The sequence below is a fragment of the Macaca thibetana genome, chromosome 3 (genome assembly GCF_024542745.1).
Source record: "Macaca thibetana thibetana isolate TM-01 chromosome 3, ASM2454274v1, whole genome shotgun sequence".
Lineage (NCBI taxonomy): Eukaryota > Metazoa > Chordata > Mammalia > Primates > Cercopithecidae > Macaca > Macaca thibetana.
The window spans coordinates 117,544,146-117,556,575 of NC_065580.1; the positions used below are offsets into that span (position 1 = coordinate 117,544,146).

A 12,430-nucleotide genomic window follows, 5' to 3' on the forward strand; every position below is an offset into this window, starting at 1 on the left:
TACTGGCCCACCTTATCACCTCGGAAGGGTCTACACCATGGTGAGCTGCAGCACACAACATGGTGTAGACGCAATGCCACTAACTAGCATCAGGATGGGCTTCCACAGGAGCCAGCGAGGCCACCCTCCACTCAGGGCAAGGTAGGCATCTCTCAGCCTGCAAACAGTGCCCTGCCCTCCAATACGGGAGGTGCCCGAGGACACCAGCGCCGTGACTACCATGGCTGCTATTATTTACTTGAAAGAACCAATTAATGAGTGACTTTCAGGAATTCTCAGTCATACCTACTCTTTTTTAAAGAGCCTATTCAACAGGGATAAAAGACTCGAGTTATAATTACTTTACAGTTATATAACCCTTCCTTGCGTGTAAGGGTTGTTATATACTACGGTGACAGAGATTTACGATTTCAGGAAAAATGCCCAGCAACTGTATGAGTAAGAAGGCTCTCCAATATTTCAGAAGTGAGGAAATTGGGGCTTAAAGAGGGAAGCGATCTCGTCAGATGGCAGAGGTGGGTGGGGAAACCAAGACACCCCCTACAGGGCTCCCTCGAAGGTTCTTTCTGCCCCAAGCCAGGTAATGCGGCACACAGGAGCCCAGAGACCCCCGAGTTGGGGGGACACAGAGCCTCCGGCACTCCTCCTGCTCCCCGATCAACGCAGGCCCACAGACACCACCATCAGAGGCATCAACACCCCCAATTACACCTGGGATCCCACTCAGGCAGGTGCAGCTCACCTGGACTCCTTTGGCAAGAAATGAACAGAAAACAAATTCTATGGATATTTCGGAGACCAACAATACAGATGTTTTCCTGAAATCACACCAGTGCAAAGCCTAGCGCCAATCCCAAAACCGCAGAGATCATCATCTCGGCCTCCCAAAACAGGGGCAGGATCTAGGGGCGTGCTCTTCAGTTCTACACCAAGGTGCCAGCGAGCTCTGCCCTGGGTCCACCTCCTCTTTGTTTTTCCTGGGCAAGCCCCTTGGCCACTCCACTTATTTGTCTCCTGCCTTTTGAAGTGAGAATAGTAACAGACAGGGCCACTCTCACAGAGCTGTCCAGGGATTCACTGAGGGAATTCTGTCAATGGCTTGAAACCCAGCCGGGCACCAGATGACCACTGCCCATGCTGGACAGACCTGGTCAAGTGAAGTCCCGTGGTCTCCAGACTCCACCCACCCCTGACTTCTGAGCTGCACCGCCTGCTCATCCCCTGTGCCTACATGCCTCCAAACATGTTCCTATGATCTTCTCAAAGCCCTAACCTAAAGCCTTTCATAGCTCAGACTAGACAGCTACAAAACCGGAGACCATTCTTTTGCCTAGCAGAGCAGCAAAAATAAAAATTTTGAAAATATTTTTTAAAGTTTTGGTGAAATATAAATGGATGCAAGATTTCAGAGGACAACTTACCAGTGTGTATAAAGAGTATTTAGAATAAGGCCGGGCACAGTGGCTTACACCTGTAATCCCAGCACTTTGGGAGGCCATGGCAGGTGGATCACTTGAGGCTAGGAGTTCAAGACCACCTGGCCAACATCATGAAACCATATCTCTACTAAAAATATAAAAATTAGCCGATGTGGTGGCACGCATCTGTAATCCTAACTACTCGGGAGGCTGAGGCACAAGAGTCACTTGAACCCGGGAGGTGGAGGTTGCAGGGAGCCAAGATTGCGCCACCGCACTCCAGCCTGGGCAACAGAGCAAGACCCTGTCCCAAACAAATAAACAAAACCAAAAAAAAGTATATAGAATACAATCCCAGAGGCAAACCGAATGCACTAAAATGAAGTCTCCGAAAAGGTAAGGAAATGATACATCAAAAACCCGTTTAGGTTAATTCATACAATCTATACATGTAAGACTCAAATTCAAGCAGCACAGATGCACTCCTAATAGAACCAATCCCATCATGGGGAAACTCAGCTTAACCAGGGTCCCATCTACTTCAAAAAAGTATTCAATAAGCCAACATCTCAGGGGAGAACAGTAAGGAGTTTGACCGACCATGGTCCTGGGTCTTACATGAACCCACCAGGATCTGACTATATGTGTCCCATATCTTGACCAGACCACACATCCAAAATACAGTGACTCCCATCGCAATGCCATGCTGGAGTACACTGGCCCAGTTCCTACAAGTGGGCTGCCACTTCAGACCCTATGTCACTCATTTTACCATAAAAGACTAGCATGAAACTTAACATATAAACAGCATTATGATAACTCATTGGCAAAACTATTTAACTCTCATATTGCACATCATTCCAAGATGACAACCACACAAATACATAACTGCTCACTGCTGGCACCAACGTGATGGGGTAGGAGCGTCACCGTCCCTCAGGCGGGGCCCTGACAGCAAGAGGGAAGGAGACAGGGGTCCCGGAAGGCATGAGGACTCTGCTGTCCCTAACAGAACCCAGGGCCCATTTATTCCTCAGCTGCAGAGTGAGAAGGGGCAGGTCAGACAGAGCCACGGGATCTTCTCAATCCAATGATCTCTGAATCCAATTCAGCATTAAGTGTTCAAACCCCGAAACCATACAAATTGCAACCACTGCCAAAAAAACAAACCAAAAGAAACTCTTTTAAATCAATAGTTACATAATTTCTTTTTTTTTTTTTTTTTTTTTTTTTTTTTTGAGACGGAGTCTGGCTCTGTTGCCCAGGCTGGAGTGCAGTGGCTGGATCTCAGCTCACTGCAAGCCCCGCCTCCCGGGTTCACGCCATTCTCCTGCCTCAGCCTCCCGAGTAGCTGGGACTACAGGCGTCCGTCACCTCGCCCGGCTAATTTTTTTTTTTTGTATTTTAGTAGAGACGGGGTTTCACCGTGTTAGCCAGGATGGTCTCGATCTCCTGAACTCGTGATCCGCCCGTCTCGGCCTCCCAAAGTGCTGGGATTACAGGCTTGAGCCACCGCGCCCGGCCTTAAATCAATAGTTACATAATTTCTAAGGTCAAGACCAATGGAGGAAACTGTAATCTGTGCTGTCACCACAGGGAGGCCCCAGCACCTGAGCTGGTGAAAAGTCAGAAAGAGTGTTGAATTGCACAAAGTTGCTTACATCAAGTGTTCGGAAACACAGGGTTCCTGTAAAGTGCCCCAGCATCGCCCAGAGACACTCCTTCCTTAACCTCTGCATTGGGAAGAGGGGCAGGAAGGAGGAACTCAGCCCGCCCCCAACATACCCAATTTGCTATGTAAGTCTACATCCACTTAAGATCAAGGCGAGACCCAGCATATCTCAGGGCCACCCTCCAAGAACACAGAGAGCTCAACACCCACTCACATCCCCAGCCCCAGACCTGCATCTGTCCACCTCATGCCTCCAGTCCAGACGTGCAAAGCCAGGCCTGGCCACCTCCAAGGCATGTGGTGCTCAGCAGCTTCCATAGCACAACCCTGAAAAGCACTGCATGGAGCCCAGCAGAAACCCCAGTAAGCAGGTATCACCATCTCCATGTTAAATGTTACAGGTTGGTGACATAGGGATGGTGATGAGGAAACGAGGATTTGTGGGCAGATGTGTTGGAATCCCACAGTTAAGCTGCAGTAGCACTTTCTGACGCCAAAAGTGTGCACTTCTTCCATCTCCTGGCTTTCAGGTGGTCCATGCCCTCTCCTGCACAGACTGCCCCCTGAATCACACGAACGTCAGTGAGGATAAAAGACTTGCTTGGGGCAGCTTTTCTAGCCCTGTGCCAAAAAGGAGAGAGAAGCTATGGCCCTTCCATCACTTCCAAGTCAGCGTCTGAGATCTGATGTGCACTAAAATCCCCCTGAATCATGCAGGGGTTAAATCTGGAACCAAGCAGAGGACATGCCTATGACAGGTCCCCCTGACACACTGGGCTAGAACCCCCTCAGCTGCCTTGGCTTAGACTAAAAGGAGAACCAAGCCCCATACTGAACTGGAACTGCTGCTAAGAGATTCTGAAATATTGTGCTTGTCAACAGGAGACTCAGGGATACGATGTCCCTATGAGTCTTTATCTGAAAGTAAAGAATATACCTACACTTGGGTTGCACACATCTAAACCCTCTGTGTGCACCATAATGCATTTCATGACTGAAGGATGACTGAGAAGCTAACTTGCTACAGGTTTATTAAACCTGGCTCTTGAGAAACCAGAAATCCTAACCTCATACGAGGTTTAGAAAACTCTACTTGTAGGCACCAGTCCTGCCAATCTGTGTGGCAAACTCACTCTCTCTAGGTGTTTTGAAAAGAGAACTGCCCACTCACGTCCTCAGAAGCCTTCCGGTGCTTTCCTTGTGGTCCCATCGCCGATGGCAATCAAATCCAAGCCCTTCGTGATTAGAGTTCCCACGAGATAGAAACACAAGTTGCTTCTTTTGTTCTCTTGTTTTCCAGGGTGAAAAAATCCAGGCAGCAAAGCCTCCCACCCAGCCTCTGCCCAGCCCATGCCTCCCTCACCTGTGCCCCTGTTGGCATGCACTTATCACAGCCTTCAACACCCAAATAAGAGAAAGGGAAAAGGGAGGCCCAGGTAGAATCTGTGGTTAAGGTTAAACCTACAAAAGGTAAGCCTGCAAAGACTGCCCTATTCCAGGCTGCTTTTTTTTTTTTTTTTTTTTTTTTTTTTTTTTTGAGTCAAGCTCTCACTGTCGCCCAGGCTGGAGTGCAGTGGCGTGATCACAGTTTTTTTTTTTTTTTTTTTTTTTTGAGTCAAGCTCTCACTGTCGCCCAGGCTGGAGTGCAGTGGCGTGATCACGGATGACTGCAGCCTCTCAGTGACCTCTCAGGCTCAGATGATCCTCCCACCTCATCCTCCCAAGTAGCTGGGACTACATGCATGTGCCACCAAATACGGCTAATTTTTATTTTTATTTTTGTAGAGATGGGGGTCTCGCCATGTTGTCCAGGCTGGTCTGACGCTCAAGCAATCCACTGGCCTCGGTCTCCCAGAGGGCTGGGATCACTGGCGTGTGCTTCTGTGCCTGGCCAGACAGCTCTATAGAAGCCGTTGCCTTCTACAGGTCCTGGAGCTCATCCTGACCACGTGACAAACTGGCCCCATGGGCTCAATGAGGTCATGAACCTCCCTTTCTCTTCTGGTAAAATGACAGCTGTGGATCAAACACTTGGAGACCATCCCAGCCCTGGACTCCCTGAGTCAGTGAGTGAAAAGTGAGGCGAGGCATTCCTCAGATAAAGAGTTGGATGCACTGCCTGGAGGGTCACTCTGGTACCACATATGTTTGTTTGTTTGTTTGGAGATGGAGTCTTGCTCTGTTGCCCACGACAGAGCACTTCCTAGTGTGTCACATGCAGTGGGTGACAGCAGACTAAGCGGAAGGAAGGCAAAAACACCTCTTTTGGGAGAAAGTAGCTTAGCCTTATAGCAAAGCACGTAGGCTCCACATCAGGCACTCTGGGTCCAAATTCAGGGTCCACAGTTTGGCACCTGCAGCCTTGGGAAAGGTCCTCCACTCGCCTTGGCCTCATCTTCCTCCTCTTTCCAGGACTGTGCGCTCATGTCCTGACCTCACCTTAGAGTTAGCAATCCACACATGGCACACTAGGGCAAACCTGCTTTTCACAGTGGCCCTGTGGCACACGGTCCCACAGTGACCCTACAGCTCTCAGTCCCTCTGTGCCCTCCTGCAGGGCTCCATCCTGCAGTGCGTTATCCTAGCACACCCTAGGCTTCACCCTAAAGACCCCACCCTAAAGCCTCATCCCATTCCACAGCGCCGCACCCTGCCACGTGCCATTTGCCAAGACCAGCAGACAGCTTTAGAACACGTGGTGATGCTCGCTCTAGTACCTCTATGAGAACCATGCTTTCCACTATGACCTGCGGCTTCTTGCTCAGGAGGGCAGGCCTGATCAGAAGGAAGACCTGAGCTTCAAAGAGTCTTTCTGCACATCTGGGAGAAGACCCAAGGAAAAGCCAAGCACATCCATCTAACGAAGGCAGAGAGGACAGCAGGAGGCCGGGGCCCTGGCAGAAGGAGGGGAGGCCATGGACCACTGGGACTGAAAGCGCCACTGGAGATTCCCCAAGGTCAATGCCAAAGCACATTTCCAGCCATCCCTGCAGCCGCTCCATTGGCTGCCACATCAACACTACGGCCACCACCTGGGCAGGAGTAAGCACATCCACCAGAACAGCCAGCAGCCTTCTCTGCACTCACCCATGTGGGGCATGCAGAGGATAAGCACAGCGAAGAGGGAAGAGTGAAGGACACAGGCCCCATTCCCTCTGCAACAAAACTTCCTGGAAGTCCATGACGTCCCAGGGAGACATGGGATCCTCCTTAGGTGGGGTGGGATCCCAGCTGGTTTGATGTTCTTCTCCACAGGTGAGGATCTGGGACCCCCCATCTGACAGGCCGGTTAATTTCTAGACAAGCTTGTAATCTTCTAGACAAGAGCCCAACTCTGGTGGGAATTTGATTCTCTTTTTTTTTTTTTTTTTTTTTTTTGAAACAGAGTCTCACTCTGCCACTCAGGCTGGAGTGGAGTGGCACGATTTCAGCTCACTGCAACCTCCGCCTCCTGGGTTCAAGCGATTCTCCTGCTTCAGCCTCCCGAGTAGCTAGGATTATAAGTGCCCACCATCACACCTGGCTAATTTTTGTATTTTTAGTAGAGACAGGATTTCACCATGTTGGCCAGGCTGCTCTTGAACTCCTGACCCCAGGGGATCCGCCCACCTCGGCATCCAATGCTGGGATCACAGGCGTGAACCACCGTGCCTAGCCAGAATTTGGTTCTTTTTTTAACCTATGTCCTTTGACTGCTTGTTTGAACAAATCAAAAGTTTCCAAAACCTGGGTCGGGCGCGGTGGCTCACGCCTGTAATCCCAGCACTTTGGGAGGCCGAGGTGGGTAGATCAAGAGGTCAGGAGATCGGTATCACAGTGAAACCCCGTCTCTACTAAAAACACAAAAAAGTTAGCCTGGTGTGGTGGCAGTCGCTTGTAGTCCCAGCTACTCGGGAGGCTGAGGCAGGAGAATGGTGTGAACCCGGGAGGCGGAGCTTGCAGTGAGCTGAGATCACACCACTGCACTCCAGCCTGGGCAACAGAGCGAGACTCCGTCTCAAAAAAAAAAAAAAGATTCCAAAACCTCACAGTATAGTAATGAAATCTGGCATCAGGTAGACCTGGGTGCGAGTCCCACCACCTGCCAGCTTCAGAATCTTGGGCCAGGGCACTCATGAGCCTCAGGGGGCCCATCTGTGGAACGGGACAATGCTGTCTCCCTTGTGAGGCTGTTCATAGAATAAAGACAAAACTGTCCAATGCCTGCCTGAGACTAACAAGCCAGCCTTGCTCATTGCAGATTGTCCCTGAGCCTTGCACTGTATGTTGCCAATGCGTCCAATTAAACTGTACAGAATCTCCATTGCCCAGGGAAGTCACTGCTCAACATTCAATACTGTGTGCCTGGCATAAGTGCGTATCCTGCAGGTGGAAGGCAGTCTGAAGAGCAGAGCTCAGCTGCAGCAAACCAAGACTATATCGTGCAATTAATGCCAGTGCGGCATTTCAAATGGAGCATCCTTCACTGACGTCCCATTGCCATGGGGTGAAAGGCAGATAGATGCTCAGCCTGCTCCTCAGAGCCCTGGGTGAGCCAGTCCCTGCCTCCTCATGTGCCTCCCTCACTTCCTGTCCCTACCTTACCCACTCTGCTTCCTCTTGCCCCAGGGTCTTTGCACATACCACAGACAGATTAGAATGCTCCTCATTCATGTATCCCAGTTTTTACCTGGTTAACTCCTGTGATTTCTCAAGCACTTGGCTCAGATGGCAACTTCCCAGCAAAGCAGAATTTGATCTCCCTACCCGACCTGAGTCGGGATGCCATTAATATGTTCCTTTCCACTTTGGTCTCCTTTTTTTTTTTTAATTTTGAGACGGGGTCTCACTCTGTTGCCCAGGCTGGAGTGCAGTGGGGTGATCTTGGCTCACTGCAACCTCCACCTCCCGGGTTCAAGTGATTCTCCTGCCTCAGCCTCTAGTAGCTGGGATTACAGGCACGCGCCACCACACCCAGCTATTTTTAGTAGAGACAGGATTTCACCATGTTGGCCAGGCTGGTCTTGAACTCCTGACCTCAGGTGATCCGCCCGCCTCGGCCTCCCAAAGTGTTGGGATTACAGGTGTGAGCCACCACGCCCAGCCCTGGTCTACTTTACTGTGCTGACCACAGCCGCAAAAAAACAAGTAACTGTGAATTCTCGTCTGAGCTCTACAGCCCCCTCCCATGTGGATCCAGCAGAGACTCTGGCAGTCCAGCTCCCAGAGCTATGTCTAGGCTCTCGGGCCGCACCCTGCACACAGCAGCCGCCCAGCACAGCAGTCTGCAGAATGAAGAAAGGAAGAAATGAACCACTAACCCCAAAGTGGCTACGGACTCATCCGGCCATCTGAAGAGGCATGAGGATGCTGTTGTTAGATTTTAGTAACAGACAGCTAGTTAGCTTTAGTTTTGGATTAACAAAAATAAATGTACCCATCGACTTTAACAGGCTTATCTAAAAGAAGAGTAGGATGAAAAGCAGTGACATCTGCTCCTTCCCAAGGCTATAACATGGAATAAATGGGGCCTATTTAGGAAGGCAGTGCCCACAGAATAGCAAAGTGGTCAAGTACCAGCTTGAGAGCTTGGTAAAGGCTAACAGTGTGGCTAGGATACACATGTCTATAAACTACGGATTTTTCTCGCCCACTGAGCTGAACTCAGTATCCTGTGCCTACTCAAGTACTGAAAATGGTAACACACATTCTTTAAGTGGTTTCGCATGTAATTCCCCAAGACTACCCTTTAAGAAGCCGTCCCCTTAGCATCTCTGCCTCCCTAAGACCAAGACCCTGGAGCAGAGGTGACCATCCTTCTTCCCAGGGAGGCTCTGACCACTGGCAGAAAGCAGGTCTCCACTCTCTGCCAGGCCTCTAGCTACAGTCCGGGCTGGCCAAAGAAGCAGTGACTAGCACTGACCTTTGCTCATGCTTAACCAGGGGCCAATATGGGGGCAGGGCAGTGCCAGGATCCTTGAGCCAGGGTAGATTAAACATGGCACCCCGCTCCCTGCCTCTCCTTGTCCTCACTGGCTTTTGGTGAACAGGAAAGAAAAGAAGCCCTTGGCAGGGCATGGTGGCTCACACCTGTAATCTCAGCACTTTGGGAGGCCAAGGCAAGGGATCACGAGGTCAGGAGTTCAAGACGAGCCTGGCCAACACGGTGAAACCCCGTCTCTACCAAAAATACAAAAATTAGCCGGGTGTCGGCCAGGCGCGGTGGCTCAAGCCTGTAATCCCAGCACTTTGGGAGGCCGAGACGGGCAGATCACGAGGTCAGGAGATCGAGACCATCCTGGCTAACATGGTGAAACCCCGTCTCTACCAAAAAAATACAAAAAATTAGCCGGGCGCGGTGGCGGGTGCCTGTAGTCCCAGCTACTCGGGAGGCTGAGGCAGGAGAATGGTATAAACCTGGGAGGCAGAGCTTGCAGTGAGCTGAGATCCGGCCACTGCACTCCAGCCTGGGCGACAGAGCGAGACCCTGTCTCAAAAAAAAAAAAAAAAAAAAATTAGCCGGGTGTCGTGGCAGATGCCTGTAATCCCAGCTACTTGGGAGACTGAGGCAGGAGGATTGTTTGAACCCGGGAGGCGGAGGTTGCAGTGAGCTGAGATCGTGCCACTGCACTCCAGCCTGAGACTTTGTCTACAAAAAAAAAAAGAAAAAGAAGCCCTTTTATGGATGTCATGTTAGGAATCCCAGCAAGACCTAAGCCCGCAGTGAGAATATCAGCTCCCCTGGGTGTCCCCAGGACCTGTGCGCTGCTCTTAGCAGACTGATCAGGCCTGAAAACTAGCACTGTAAACAGCTCTGTAAAAAGAAACAAAAGGCCAGGCGCAGTGGCTCACGTCTGTAATCCCAGCACTTTGGGAGGTTGTGGCAGGTGGATCACTTGAGGCCAGGAGTTCGAGACCAACCTGGCCAACATGGAGAAACCCTGTCTCTACTAAAAATACAAAAAATTAGCCGGGCATGGTGGTGCGCGCCTGTAGTCCCAGTTACTCAGAAGGCTGAGGCAGGAAAATCACTCCAACCCAGGAGGTAGAGATTGCAGTGAGCCGAGATGGTGCCACTGCACTCCAGCCTAAGCAATAGAGTGAGACTCTATCTCAAATAAATAAATCAAAAGAAACAACAGCCATGGACAAATCCACAAGGAAGCAGGACTATGCAGGGCCTGGGGACAAGAGACACAGATCACAGCTGCCAGGCTATGTACGGGGTGGAGACAATTAAACAGGTTGGGATGAGACACCACTGCACATTCTGTTTTTGTTTCTCCAGGCAAATGGAGAAGAAATAAATGTAAAACCTTTTTCAAAAGCAACAACCTGAACAACATTCAGCTGGCAAATTTCAAGGCATTTATTTGCTCATCCTTCATTGATTTCTCCACCACCCAGCACATATGAGTTGGGGGTTCAGCACCCACCCTTTGGAATACTAATGCCTGGGTAGGCAGCGAGCTCCACTGCTCGAGTAAACTGTCTGACCTTGGGAATTTACTTGCCCTCTGTGTGACTCGGTTTCCTCATCTAGAAAAAGGAGATAAAAACAGCATTCTTGGAATGATTAAATAAGGAAACATATACATAGGGCTTAGAACAGTGCCTGGCCACTAATAAGTGCCAAGGAAATATTAGCTACTTATTCCATCATCTTATTTCTGTGTCAGGCCTGTGTGAGGCCCCGGAAATGCACTTTATCCACAAGTTATTGGGATTCCCCCTTAGATCACAAAACCAGCTGTGACCACAATGCCCAGTTGACAGTAGGAGAAACAAGGCTCAGAGAGGGCAAGTGATTTTCCCAAAGCCACACCGCTAATAAGACATTTTTTCCCTTCCAGGACAAGAATGCCAGAAACCAATTAATTATCAGGATTGCCCAACTTGATTTTCTGCTTAATGCTTGTAAACATAAGCAGCAATCGTTAGGAACTGCCGGAGAAAATACACCCCATGGAGGTTGGGAAACTAAAATAAAGTCATCTTGTCATTTTGCCTTCATGTTCAACTAGGAGAAACAACAGGCTAAGATTAGATCTCTATTTATTTGTAACTAAATAGTCACAGGATCCTGCCTCCCTGGCCAGGAGCTCAGGCTGGTTTGGAACCATATGGAAAGAGGCAGCTCAGGAAGACTGGCAGCAGGGAGAGGTAAGCCACGGTCGGGGAAGACACAGAGATGTGAGCATTTCCAAAGAAGTCGGAAGCTCCCCTTTGCTCTTCTCACAAATAAATTTCCCAAGAAGGGGCAGGTGGGGCGGACGCTCCTCAGGACAGAAGATCCCACCGAACATCTACAGCATTGAGGTGAGAGGGGGAAAATGACTTGGAAATGCCCCTTCACTGCAAAGTAGCCAGTACCGGAGGCCACAGAGGAGGGCAGCCAGGGACAGACAAAGTGCCCAGTGCCAGCCTGGCTGAGAGGCGGCACATGGGGAGTTGGGAACTTACTTTGCTGGGCCTGGGCAGAGGCCACGGGCCAGGGCTGCTTTTCCCTTCCAGAAACAGCTCCTCCTACGTTTTGCTCCTTCCCCTGCTTTAGTCAAGCACACCCCTCTTCACGTTAATGTCTCGGCAACTCTGGGCATAAAGGAGGCAGCTGGAACAGCCCACCAGGTGGGAAAGCCTGGTAAGCGTGGGAGTCCCCAGGACCACAGCCAGGAGCAGTGGGCAGGTGTGCCCGGTCCCAGAGTGAGCACGCAGGCACGGAGCTCACAGGGCAATGTCTGCCTGGGGCTGAGGGCCAGCCTGCCAAGGGCCTGCGGGACAGGAACAAAAACAGCGCTCACGGGGAGAGCCCTCTGACCAGGAAGCTGAATGGCTGTGCCTTCCTGGGGACCAGCCACTAAGGAGAACCGCCTCTAGGAGTTAGACGTGGGGGACACAAAAGTGGCTTCTCAAAAGTTCCCCCAGGGAAAACAAAACCTCCTTCGAGTTGCTGGGAGGGTGGGTTACTCACCTCTGTATCCCAGATAACAGATGCCTGATGCCCACTGGCCTTCCTCCCTCCCTCTTTCCTTCCTCTCCCCCACCCCCATTCTCTCCTTTACCACTTCCTTCCTTAGTTCATTTTTGCTCCACTTCATTCCAAATAGAATTTGAGATGACTCATCAAATGAATTCGACATAATTAAATAAAGTTTTTAAAATAAAAATCAAACCAAGAAACAACACAAAAACAGGGTTAAAGACAGAGTGGCCGGGCCAGAGAGAAGGAAAGGTATGCAGTGAAACCTCAGTTATGGGAATGAGGCCCCAGACAGGTTCTGAGTTACAAAACGGGAGATGCAGGCTGGATACACCGCAGATCTTAGTGACACAGGGACTTCAAAGGCCCCCGGAACTGCCT

General features: G+C 50.4%; 1 protein-coding gene across 16 annotated transcripts in view; it reads right to left on the minus strand.

Moving 5' to 3' along the window:
* Positions 1–12,430, minus strand: part of TNS3 (tensin 3) — a 309,986-nt gene that overhangs the window by 164,051 nt on the left and 133,505 nt on the right. The window contains exon 1 of one of the 16 annotated variants that reach the window (XM_050785533.1): positions 11,533–12,096. The exons of the other annotated variants lie outside the window; for them this stretch is intronic. The gene's annotated coding sequence lies outside the window, so the exon portion shown is untranslated. Of the gene's footprint in view, positions 1–11,532; positions 12,097–12,430 lie in introns of those variants that run through there. 16 annotated transcript variants of the gene reach the window in all.